The sequence below is a fragment of the Suricata suricatta genome, chromosome 2, assembly GCF_006229205.1.
Source record: "Suricata suricatta isolate VVHF042 chromosome 2, meerkat_22Aug2017_6uvM2_HiC, whole genome shotgun sequence".
Taxonomy (NCBI): Eukaryota; Metazoa; Chordata; class Mammalia; order Carnivora; family Herpestidae; genus Suricata; species Suricata suricatta.
In genome coordinates, this window is record NC_043701.1 from 63,447,491 (window position 1) to 63,461,082 (window position 13,592).

Below are 13,592 nucleotides of genomic sequence, written 5' to 3' on the forward strand. Positions count from 1 at the left end.
ATACATAGTAGCAGAATATTTACTATTGAAGCTTGAAAAGATGTGAGTTCTTTGTGTGCAATCTTTCATTTATGCATGTGAGAGGGTTATCATTTTTTAAAATATTTTTACATTGTAGTACTTGTTTTGCTTGTTGGTGGTGTTTGCTTATTCAATACATTTTAATACAGAATAATTTTAATACAGAAAAAATATATTTAATACATTTTAATACAGAATAATTTTAATACAGAAAAAAAATAAAAATAATATATCAATCTCTTATATCCTATCTTTTCCTCTTCCCTCAGAGGTAGCCCCTTTAAACTCTGAGCTGTTTCTTCTGGTATTAATTTCCATATTCTGGTAATATACATATACTTCTGCCTCTTAACGTATCTGCTTTAGACATTGACTACAAAAAAAAAGGTTGAATTTCCTTTATGATAGTTGAATATTCTTCCCCTGTTCCCAATATAACTGTACTTCAGCTTTGGTTAGGTCCATACATATTCAGTGTTTTCATTATAATGATTAAGGACAAACTTTTCACTGCTGAATCAGAAAGTTAATATAACTTCATTTCCTCTCTTGAAATTTTGTTGTTCCTAGAGTTAATAATTGCTCTTTTTATTTACTCATTTTGGGGGGGAACATCTGGTTGTCTTTCTACAGCCTCCGTAAAGTGTCTCTCAGTAGGATTTTCTACATGGTCAAGTTTGCCATTCAATTTATTGGTCTGTTTCTCCCCTGGATGCATATCTCCTGGAATCTCCTAGCTTCCTGCTCCCATTTGATTGGCTGTGTTCTGACCTGCAGTAGAGCTGTTCTACTGGGGCTCCCTTTGACTCTCCTACTGGAGGTTTCCTTCATGTCTTTTCTTTTGGATCTCCACTTGTCTACCTCTTTCTTGGTTCACTCCCTTTGGTTTTGTGTATCACATTCTTAAGTAACTTTTTTTTTTCTTAAAAAAACTTTTTTTAGGGGGGCCCGGGTGGCTCAGTCGGTTAAGCCTCTGACTTCGGCTCAGGTCAGATCTCACGTTCATGGGTTCGAGCCCGTGTCAGGCTCTGTGCTGACAACTAGCTCAGAGCCTGGAGCCTGCTTCCAATTCTGTGTCTCCTTCTCTATCTGCCCCTCCCCCTTTATGCTCTGTCTCTCTCTGTATCAAAAATAAATAAAACATTAAAAAAATTAAAAAAAACCTTTTTTTAAATGTTTATTTATTTTTAAGAGACAGAGTGCAAGTGGGGGAGGGGCAAAGAGAGAGGGAGACACAGAATCCGAAGCAGGGTCCAGGCTCTGAGCTGTCAGAACAGAGCCTGACATGGGGCTCAAACCCACAAATCACAAGATCATGACCTGAAGTCGGATGCTCAACTGATTGAGCCACCCAGGCACCCCAGTATCTTCTTGAGTAAAGGTGCAGAGAGAAATTTTCTGGATTCTTGCATGTCTTAAAATGTCATTTCTACCTTCCCATTTATATGATAGTCTGGCTGGATATAGAATTCTCATTGCAGGTCATTTTCTTTCAGTACCTTGAAGGCATTGCTTTATTGTCTCTGTTTCCAATGTTTTTGTTGAGTGGTCCAATACCATTTTATTCCTTTTCCTTTAAATTTTCGCATTTGTTCTCTCCGGGAGCTTTTGGGCATCTTTTCTTTCTTCCTGGTGTTATGAAATTTCATTACGATGTACCTGAGAGTATATCTCTGTTTCATTCATTGTCTGAGTACTGGGTAGACTTTTCAAACTGGAAATTAATATTATCTTAGGAAATTATATTCCATTTCTTTTAAAATTTCTTCCTCACTGTATTTTCTCTCTTTCTTGCCTTATCTTCCTCTCTATTGTCTGTTTCTTTTATTCTACATTCTTAGAAATCCTTCCATTAAAAATCTGATTTGGCTACACGATTTTAAATTTCCAAGTGTTTTTCCTTAGTCTTTAGTTGTCCTTTTCCCCGCTCCCCGTCCAGAGTATCTTATTCTTGCTTTGTGTTTCTTCCCTTAGCTTTCTGAGCATTTTAATTCTAATTTCTTTGACATTTGATTCTGTTTGTTTGAGACTATCTCTGTTTTCCCTGTGCTCTGTTTTTCTGTTCATTTGTTTTGGTTTCTGTATTTCAGGTTGGAGACTTTATTCAAATGGCACACAATCCTTTTGAATCCATTTATGTTTAAGAATGAGGCAACAATAAAGATTCTTGGGAGTTCTCTGGGTATAGGCAGGGCTGGTATACTAAAGGGATTTACTATAGGGCAATAGGATGGCTAGCTGGCGTTTGGGGGGGAATGTCCACATTTCAGTATCTATAATTCTTGGTGTGGTTCAGTTCCTTCAGAGAAGGATCCTACACTCTTCTGCTTAGGAGATGCGATTCTGGATGTCAGTATGCTAGAGCCAGGAGCAGGAAAGAAGACTGTTTAAGAGTCCTATTGTTCACTATGAGACTAACTTGAAGTCCCCCTTTTTAAGTCTAAAACTCTTTTCTCCTTGGTTCCTGATGTCCTTGATGGAGAACCTATCTGATCCATTTTTCTCAGGGCATAAACCTCTACTTTCTATGGAGGTGGGGGAAGATTTGTTTCTTACATGGGGTGGAGGTAAAATTCTGAGGTGTTCTATCTACTCCTTATACAGACTTCAAAATACCCACCCCTCTTTTCAGTCACAGCCTTCCTCCTCCTGTGGTGCTCACTGTCTCTCATATCTAAGACTTTCCAAGACTCCCACAGAAGAGACCCTTGGATTGTTTGTCATCCTCCTTTCTCCCCTTGTGCGTGGCACAGAGGATCGACTTTACTCTTCTTGGATAACCCACTTACCATTCTTCTGTTTGCTTTTTCTTTTATATTTTTGTGATTCAGGATAGTATTTGTCTCTTTGTTTAATTCAAGATAAAGGTTTTACTTTTGCTTTTGTTCTCTCTGTTGTCTTAGTGTGTATGTGTGTGTGTGTGCGTGTGCGTGTGTTGAGAGAAGTGTCAGAGTTTACAGGATTAAAATGACTAGGGCACAATTCTTCAAATAACCTGTATCCATGTGTCAAAACAGCAATACAACTTACTGAATAAAATGTTAGTCTAACAAGTTGTTTGCTCATAACATATGGACAATTCAATATTGTATGTAACTGGAAAGGACATAAGCTCTGGGGTTGCAAGCAGCTGAGCTTAAATCTGAGCTCTGAGGGGCACCTGGGTACCTCAGTCAGTTAAGTGTCCAAGCTTTGGTTTCAGCTCAGTTCACGATCTTGTGGTTCATGAGATTGAGCCTAACATTGAGTTCGGTGCTGACAGCGCAGAGCCTACTTGGGATTCTCTCTCTCCCTTTCTCTCTGCCCCTCCCCCATTTTCTCTCAATAAATAAATAAACTTTAAAAAAATCTAAGCTCTGAGTCTTCTAGCTTTCTCATCTTGGGCAATTTACTTAACCTCTTAGACCTTAAATTACCTATATTATTACTAAATGTTAAGTCATAGTAAGGATTATGGTAAACTTTTTAGCATAATACCTGGCACTCTGCAGCTAATAGTTTAGGTTAGGTTAAGTTAGGAATCCTGATGACATAGTCCTTGGACTGGACTGTTTCCCCTCTCTGCCAACAGCCCCCTTTGTTGAAGCCCTAACCCCCAGTGTGACTACATTTGACAACAAGACCTATGAGGAGGTGATTAAGGTTAAAGGAGATCATAAGGGGAGGACCCTAATCTAGTAGGGCTGCTGCCACTCTAAGAAGAGAGAAGACATCAGAGCTGTCTATCTCCACCAGGTGAGGACACAGTGGGAAGAGGCTATCTACAGGTCATGCAGAATACTCTCACCAGGGGTCAAAGCTGACCATCCTGGCATCCCGATTTTAGACTTCTAGCTTCCTGAACTGAGAAAATACATTTCTGTTTTTAGACCATCCAGTCCCTGGTATTTTTTATTGCAGCTTGAGCTAACATACATAGTGACCATATATTTGTGAGAAAGTGTAAATGAGCTATTGGACTTTACATTTACTGCAGAAAATGAGGAAGATAGCAGTAAGGAAACAAAGATATTTGTTGCATATTCTTATAAGAGTTTAGGATAATGGTGGTGCTTGGCCAGTGCTGTCTGAGAATACTGAACTGTGCAGGTGAATAGAGAGAGGTGTTTTTCCAGCCACTTGAATAGAAACAAACAAAATGCCTGTCACATAACTGAGGTAGGTGCTCAGCTATTGGTTGTGGAATGAAGGACTGTTTTTCTTTAGGAAGTTCTATTTGTTGAATATAATCCAGGAACTCAGAATGGAAAACAAATCACTAAATTATGCTTCCAAATTTTGGCACTCAGATTGATTGATGTTTTCCAAAGAGTAGCTGATATTGAGAAATCTAATAACTTGCAGATGACCAAAACAGAAAATGTACCCAGGGTTAAGAAGGCTTTAGAAGCCTCTCACAACACTAAAAATTGTCTCTAGACTTCATTATCATCATTGTCATCATTATAATAATCCTTTGTATTTATTGGAAAAAGACCACCTATTCTGATGTGCTCAAAGCATTACGGATACTTGCATAATATCCAGGTGCCAATTTTGTACTCTTATTTAGCATCTGACTCGGTGACTTGAATGGGATATAAATTTGATTTAATTTAAAAGGGTTATTGTATCAAAAACTAGAGAAATTATCTCAAATTTCTTGGAAAATATTTATAAAATAGTTGTTTACCTTTTAAATATAATCAGGTTATTTCATAATAGTTATATATTAGAAATTGCTTCACATTATGGTGCTGTAATAATCTTTAGGCTAAGAATTCACATAACACTTTCAAATGAACAGTCAAATCCTTTCCTTTTATTATAATAATAATGTCTACATCCCGAAAAGCACATTCAAATAATGGTGTTATTAATGGTCTTATACAACTTAATTATGTGCTGGAATTTAATTATTTGGGTCTTTAGGACTGGAATGATTGCAAATTTTACTGCTATCTGTATATGAAAAGGTCTTTTCATTGTTTTCTTCCTAAAAGAGATGTGACCTCATCAGGTACAAATAACTTGGAGCATAAGTTAAATATGAGGTTTGAGCCTTGTCTCTCTGATGGGAAATTGGGATGAACAAGGCTACCTTAGCCTATTTGCAGACTCTCATAACAGAGACAGAAGAGAAAGAAGCCCAAAGATATTTGTGCACCTCTATTCAAAAACAGGTGACTCATCACCTCCTAAAGCAGTCCCCAACCTTTCTCAGCACTGCTAATGTTGAGAAAGTCCTTCTTAGATTGGATCTTGGGTTCCTTCCCATAACTTATGCCTGATGGTTCCTTTTCTGTCCTAAATTATCTTCCAATGTGAAAGAACTTATGAACGTTGAAACCATGTCTTGTAGGTGCCTTCTTTTTCTATGGCTTATGTTCCCAGGCCCTGCCACTCTTCTCCTGGTTTTCATCAAATTGTTTTGGAAGTGCTGGGGTTCTTCAATGTTTTTATGATGAAGTGCCCAAAATTGAATGCAATATTCAGGTCATTGCAAAAGCTCTGTAGATTAAAACTAGGCCAATATTGTTCTGAACCCCATTAGTGCATCCTGTGGTTGCATTTGTTTTTTGTAGGGATCATATCAAATTATAGGACCATAGTGTGCTTACAGCAAACTAACTTCTCCTCTCAAGATCTTTTCCCCAAAAACTAATAAGCCCATTCTTCCTCTATCCTTTTCATGTGGAGCTGACCAACAGTCTTACTAAATATAAGCATGTTAATTTAGGTCACTGATTCTTAATAATGGGTCGTGCTCCTTCCAAGGACCAATCAGGATCTCTGGAGAAGGAGGAATTGGGCTGATGAGTGGGACACAAGTGACTAGTTTAAAAAGGATAATCAAAATGGCTTTATCTTTGAAATATGAGAGGACTTTGGTAAATTTTCAGGAAATGAGAAGTTAAGGTGTTCCAGTTGTCAATTTATTACCTCTGCTGCAAATTCATTATCGCCTGCTCTGCAAAAATTGAGGTGGACATTTAAAATACTTTCCTTTGTCAGCTAGTATGAGATTAAGTGTGGTCAGTAAGGAACGTTGCAGAGATATCATGGGAGATAAGACACCTCCTAGTGAATAGCTTTTCCTGGCACCCAAGGGCAGATTCCAGCAGGTTGTGCCATCACTATATCACAGTGACTTCTCTGCCATTTAGTGATTCACAGTTCTTCCCTCTCTAACAAGGTTGGGATTTTAATCCTGAGGTTGGGAGGTGGGAAGGCTCTTCCTTGGATACTTTGTCTAAGCTCTAAAGGCACTGACTGCTCCTTATAATCTTATCTTCTTTAGAGCTCTTTATTATAGCCAATCTCTTGTTGCTCCAACCTCCTGCTATAAATAATAATTCTTTATATTCAATTGTCCTAGTCAAGTTACTATTTGTTTTTTTCTCTCCTAATTGGACCATGAGTGTTATTCAAGGGCTTTGAGAAAGAATTGGCTCCAACTTGAAAAGATCAGGTAAATCAATATCTCCACAACACCTGGGGAATGCACTGTCCCCTTGCCTTGAATCATCTGGTGCTGAGTTACTGGATATAATTCCTGTGCGTGGTGTTCCAGGCCTCTCATTGATTTTCTCTCTCTCACTCTACCAACTCAGAAATCTTAGTTTTCATTTTTCTCCCAACAGCATTCTTTACTCCAGCCAAATCTGCATGCTGCCCCCACAAGGTGACCCACATTCTCTTAACCATCCATGCCTTTCTTGCATGTGATTATCCCCTTCACTAATGCTTGTCTTCCTCCTCTAAATCAGTCCTAACACCTTGTAAATCTTGATTACTATTAATTCTCGCTTAAAAAAAATCTTTCTGGATGAACCTTAACACATATGATTTGCTCATTTGTCCTGAAATTGCCCTTGGCAGTTCTGTGGCCCTGGTGTACTAGTGCAATATAAAATATGCATTTCAAATATTTGAAATCTTTTTTATAAGTTGAGACTATGACAGTAAATCAGAAACTCCTCCAAAGCAGGGACTTTGTCTTTTATTTCTCTTGTATGTCTTCTTGAGGGACCTGGTTCTATGCTCATTGGAGGCTTCTTTCTTGGTCAAAGCTAACCGAACGGCTAGGGACAGTTGGAACCTTCAGTTCTTTGTCAATTCTTTGACAAATGATGTCAAAACAACATGAGGTGTTGACAATGGTTGCAAGAGAAGAAAAATGCACAAAAAGATATCCATATTCATTAGGCATTTGTGACATTAAAAATGCACATGGTCCATTTTATACATTTCCTACTTAAGAATAGTGGGCAGAAGTGAACCCCATCCAATATGGCATCAACACTGCATCAAGATGAAGAATCAGCTAGTGATTATAGAGGAGGGGCCATGTTTAAGGGCCAATATGGCTGGGATACAGACTGGCTTTGGCTACTGTGAGTAGCTTCTTAAATAGTTTTCTCAACACCTTTTATGCATCAGTTGGCAAGTCTAAGTCATGAGTGGTGAGCTGGAACACAACCACTCCATCAGCACTGAAGCCAAGCTTGGAGTAGAATGAGCTCTGTGGGGTTGGAAATGTACAAGTGACAGATAGCAGAAGGCATGCTAACCAGCTCCCATGTGGGGATGGGAGGGGCAGATGAAGACTTCTTGAGGAAGACCTAAGGTGCTACTACCTACACTATAAATACTGCTAGAGCAGCAAGCTATTTGACCTGGGTTGTGGCCTTCAGAGACAAAGCAAATAATTTTGAGCTGTGGGGCCACAAATTCTGGAGAGTAAAGAAGCAGAACTATGAACAGTGTCCAAGCCAGCAGCTAACCTTCCAGAAGACATGCATAGATGCAATGAGAAGGGAGCTGCTGAGCCCTTATTAGTCTTTATCACTATGTGAAACACACATGCATGTCAGTGAATTCAATAACATTCTGCTATGAATATAAAGGGTGGTGAGTGAGACAGGTCTAATATGTCAGAAGAAGTAGGGAGAACACTGACCCTGTAAAGAGGAGAGGGGCTTTTCTGGTCATCAGCTGGTAACACCTATATTTTTAGTTGCTTAAACGGCAGTATGACAATTACACTAAAGGAATAAAACCCAAACAAAACTTATTTGACAGAAGGCAAGATGGTATTTTATTTTGCAATATTCCCAGACACTTAGGCAAAGACTATTTCCAACATATCTTAAGTCAATGTTGATATGACCAGTGCTGAGGACAGTCATTGATCCTCTGGATTTGAGAAGGTTGCATCATATCTGATATCAAAAAACATTCCTCTTTAAGGGATAGCCTCTCCAAATTATGGCCTAAATGTCCGAAGGCACCTTACTAATCAATGAGAGCAGAACTGGGGTCAGTTCTTAATTTCTTTAAAAGTAACTAACCTTTAGTTAAAATTACATAGAAAAATCCTATGAAAATGATACCTATTATTTTAAATGAAAGAAATATAAATTTAGCTCTAGGGTATCTCAGTAATATGAAAATTTCTCTCTCTCTCTGTCCTCCTCCTTCTTCTCCCTTCTGTACTTCCACCCTCCCTCACCCCCAACACACATCACACATTGCCACTTCTTTCCAATGATCAAAAAGCACTGCTATTCACTGTGATAATTTAGCAATTCTGCACATGCAGTAAGATTGTTGGCAAATTTTACCTGATGGGACCACAAGGAAAAATTTATTAACTAAATTTAGTATTCCAACAACTCAGGCTCAAAGTAAATGTTATTTACATCATCACTGATAGCTCCCCAAGAAGTATTTTATAAATATAAAAGGATCCTTGGTACATCATCAGATAAAAAAATAATTGAGCATTTGATTTTCGTTGCTTGTCAAAATCTACAGCTTGATTTAATGCCAGTATCTGAGGATTATATATGCCAAGGCAGTGCTGTATTTTGATTTCTGGTGCTTTATCTTAGCTGAATATGGAAGTGATGTATGGAAGGTTTCGTCTAGGGTAGTCGCTGCAGCAATAAAATACCGTTTTATTTAAAACTTGCTTGGTAATGTACCTAATACAATATCACTCACAATAAGACTCCATACCCATGCACAATTACCAGCATTAATGGAGAACAGGAGTGGGCCATGTGTATCTGATTTTCAGAGGACAAGAGAACAGCCTCTCACTGTCAAACAGCTTTGTGCTTTTCCGCTGCCTGCACTCCAAGCTTTTCCATTCAAGGCATTCAAGAGTTACCTATGGGCACAGCTTCCCTGACCCAGAGCAGTGTTAGAAACCCTGCCCACTCTGATGATTCAGGATGAAAAGGGTCATACATTTACTACTTCTAATGGATTGTGGACATCTGGTTTGGATAATTTATGTCACAGTTATTTCCTTATTTCCTTTATTGCAAGAGCAGCAGACAAGTGCAGAATGAGAATGTTTGATTTTTCAGTAGTAACTCTCTGCCTATAATACCACATAATGAGGCAAAGTGCTTTCTTTGGATTCTGCCTTGGAGGCAGTATAACCTGGAAGTTTCATTATGGATCAAATTTTAGAAATTCAGAGTTGTTTTTTTAAAAATTATATTATCCAAATTAATATCACTGTTAGGGGGGCTAACTCACAGCACGTGATTCCTGGAATGAAGTACTTGTATTACTACAAAAGGTACATAATGCAATAATAAAGAAACATGAAACAAATCCTATTACTTACTTGACTAATAATAAAATAGACTATGGTTAATAGCTACTGGTCATTCAGGATATTGTCAGTTCCTCCCATGTGGCTTTTTTGATACATATCAACTTGGCACTTTTCAAAGGGTCATATTCATAGCTTGTGTTAGTTGGAGTCTAGGATATGTGGGTTACAAGTAGATCTAACCCTGTAATCGCTCAGCACAGTATAAATTTTTTTCTTCCTCAGAAAAGTCAGATTGCTAGAGGAGGTAATTTTTCTGCACAGTAAATTTTGAGCTCAACTCCTTCCACATACTCTTCCATCTCCAGTATAAAGACAGGGACAGCAGAGAACATAAAGGATGAAAATGTCTTTCATGAAACTTATTTTAACACTGACACCCATATTCTACTACATACAGTTTTTTGTAGACTGATTTCTGTTGGAATTTCCCAAACCTATTACTTTCATAAGATTTTTCATCTGGTTGATATACTTTGAGGTCTCTACCACTCAATACATTTTCTGTTGTCCAGAAAAAGGTGGCTTTTGGCTGAAGTTATCACACATTTATTACTTTCTAGATTTTCTTCATTCTCTATTTAGTGGGATTCAGTCTTTTGACAAAAACCTTTCACATTATTATTATTTTCTGTGCTTCTTCACAATGCAAGTTTCCTGAGGGTTGAATTTATACACAGTGTTTCCTATATTCATTACCTTTAGCAATTCCTTCCCTCAGAGAATTTTCTGATGTCTAATAAGGTCTAAAATTATCCTCAGTGGCTGAAAAGTTGTCTATCTGCATTTCAAGAGTCTCCTTCCAGTGGAAGCTCTTGCTCTAGACTGCATGTATATGTTCTTCCAAAATTCTTATGTTCAGACCTAATCTCCAATGTGTTTGTATTTGGGTGGAGTTCTTTGGGAGATGATTGTCAGGAGAGCAAAGCCCTTATAAATGGCATTAGTGTCCTAACAAAAGAGATCCCCAAAAGTTCCTTTGACCCTTACTCTATGTGAGGACAAAATAAGAAGATGGCCATCTATGAACCAGGAAGTGGGTCCTCACTAGACAACAAAATCTGCCAGTCTTTGATCTTGTACTTTCTAGTTCCCAGAACTAAGAGAAATTAATGCTTCCTGTCTATGCCACCCAGGCTCAGGTATTTTTCTTACAGCAGCCTGAATGGACTTATGAATAGTGGGGAACTTCCTAAGGAACATCCATGTTTTACCCCCTTCTCTGAGTTCTGCTATCTTTTCTTAGCTTTGACATGAGGCTGAAACTTTCTCTACATACATCATCATTATACTTTCTCCCCCCTGAGTTCTCTCATGTTCTCAAAAGTAGGATTTCCCACTGAAAGCATTCCAAGACCCATGACATTTACACATTATCACATTTACAGGATGTCTCACCTTTATGAGTTTTCTGATGCTTTCATATGGTGAAACTCAAGAAATTCAGAGTTCCAATCTCAAATTCTCAACCCAGAGCAGCTAAAGAAGACAAGGAACTGTCCCAGGTGCTGAAACGCTTTCTAGTTTGTCTAAGAGGATCATTCAGTACAAGTAATGAAAGGGATGGTATCTTCATGAAGGCCTAGCAAAAAGAAGGAAGGTCTTTGCATTAGAAAAACAGCCCAATAAGCCAACTAATTTTGTGGGTAAGTCTGCTCATGTCAACTCTGTGCAATAGTGCACTATCATCTAGTTATTCCTGAAGATGTGCCTTCCATCATCATAACAACACATACCCCATAATATGGTTATAAAGGCAGCAGGAAATGTGCTCCATCATTAAATAATTTTGTTTTTGGATATTCCCAACAAAGACATACCAGCACTTCATAATATCTAAAATTCTCGTGTCCTCACAATGTCCGGCATCCATATGTCAAAAATCCCTGAATTACACAGATTCGTATATTAGACTGGGTACTCTGGGTCACTACAAAGAGGTCCATAAAAGTGAAGGATGGAGGGGTTGGGTTAAGTATTCTAAAATGCTTGAATGAGACAACAAAGAAAGGATATTATGCAAACCAGAGCAATCCAGCTTATTGTAGGTTCCTATTTGGGAAACTGAAAAAATAGAATGAAAGTTTGAAACTTTCTGCCTCTGATATTCACACTTGTAACTGTGAACAGCTGGACTCTAGAGGCAGAAAGTCTGATGCTCAGAGCCCTGCCATGAAGTGTCTTTGGGGTTGATAATGAATCACACACATCGCCCTCTCTGAAAAGCAATCTCATAAGGAGCAGCCTCTCGTGTTTAAAATGTTCAGCTCTGGAGCTAGTACATATTCTGATTAAAGTGAAAAAAATTACATGGGCTTGGAAGATGTTTTCCTCATAATATTACTGTCTTATTTATATAATAGGAATAACTACAGTACATTGTGTTGTTTATTCTTACTGAGTGTATATGCCAAGCATGAGAGAGGAGCTTATTAAGGCCTGTCAGGCAAACTGGTTCTGGCAGAGCAACGGGAGGAAAGATGACAGCTGGCTGGCTGGGGTGTTATTTCAGAAACTTTGAAGAAGTTTCATGATAAGACTATCATGAGAACGTTTTAAACATCACCATCTTCCAACAAACACATGTAAAGGTGGATCCACATCTGGTGGCTATGCAAACTGGTGCAGCCACTGTGGAAAACAGTATGGAGGCTCCTCAGAAAGTTAAAAATAGAATTACCTTATGATCTAGTAATCACACTAGTGGGTATTTGCCCAAAGAATACAAAAACACTAATTCAAATGGATACATGCACCCCTATGTTTATTGCAGCATTATTTACCATAGCCAAATTATGGAAGCAGCCCAAGTGTCCATCAATAGATGAAAGGATATAGAAGATGTTCTCTCTCTATACACACACACACACACACACACACACACACACACGGAAGATGTACCATATATGTATATATATGGAAGATATACCATATATATATTTGGAATATTATTCATCCATATAAAAGAATGAAATCTTGCCATTTGCAACAGCATAGATGGAGTTACAGAGTATAATGCTAAGTGAAATAAGACAGAGAAAGATAAATACCATATGATTTCACTCATATGTGGATTTAAGAAACAAAACAAACAAGCAAAGGGAAAAAAAGATGGACAAACCAAGAAACAGATTTTTTATTAGTTTTTTTCTTTTATAGTTCATTGTCAAGTTAGTTTCCATATAACACCCAGTGCTCATCCCCACAAGTGCCCTCCTCCATGCCCATAACCCCCTTTCCCCTCTCCACCACCCCCAGCAACCCTCAGTTTGTTTTCAGTATTTAAGAGTCTCTTATAGTTTGCCTCCCTCCCTCTCTTTAACTACTTTTTCCCTTCCCCTCTCGCATGGTCCTCTAAGTTTCTGCTGTTAAGATTCCTAACTACGGAGAAGAAACCGATGAGTACCAGAGAGGATGAGTGAAATAGATGATGGGGATTAACGAATGCACTTCTCATGATGAGCAATGCGTGATGTACGGAATTTTTCAATCACAACACACCTGAAACTGTACACCTGCAACATAATATAAATATATTAACTATATTGGGATTTAAAAAACCTTAATAATAAAAGATGCTCAACATCACTAACCATCAGGGAAATGAAATCAAAACCACAATGTGATATCATCTCACACCTGTCAGAATGGCTAGACTCAAAAAGATAAGAAATAACAAGTGTTGGTGAGAGTACGGAGAAAAAGCAACCTTTGTGCACTGTTGGTGGAAATGCAAGCTGGTGCAGCCACCATGGAAAACAGTATAGCAGTTCCTCAAAAAATTAAAAATGGAACTACTATATGATCCAATAATTCCACTACTGGATATTTATCCAAAGAAAATAAAAGTACTAATTAAAAAAGACATATGCACCCCTATGTTTATCACATTGTTTACAGCAGCAAGATATGGAAGCAGCCCAAGTGTCCACTGATAGATGGATAGACAAAGATGCTA

At 38.1% G+C, this 13,592-nt stretch overlaps 1 protein-coding gene and 1 long non-coding RNA gene across 4 annotated transcripts in view; both read right to left on the reverse strand.

Moving 5' to 3' along the window:
* LHFPL3 (LHFPL tetraspan subfamily member 3) overlaps nt 1-13,592 on the reverse strand; it is a 556,172-nt gene that overhangs the window by 265,382 nt on the left and 277,198 nt on the right. The gene's annotated exons all lie outside the window — the stretch shown is intronic.
* LOC115281963 overlaps nt 1-13,592 on the reverse strand; it is an 85,089-nt gene that overhangs the window by 40,868 nt on the left and 30,629 nt on the right. Inside the window, exon 2 of the long non-coding RNA XR_003904475.1 lies at nt 11,033-11,216. This is a non-coding gene — a long non-coding RNA (uncharacterized LOC115281963). The remainder of the gene's footprint in view (nt 1-11,032; nt 11,217-13,592) is intronic.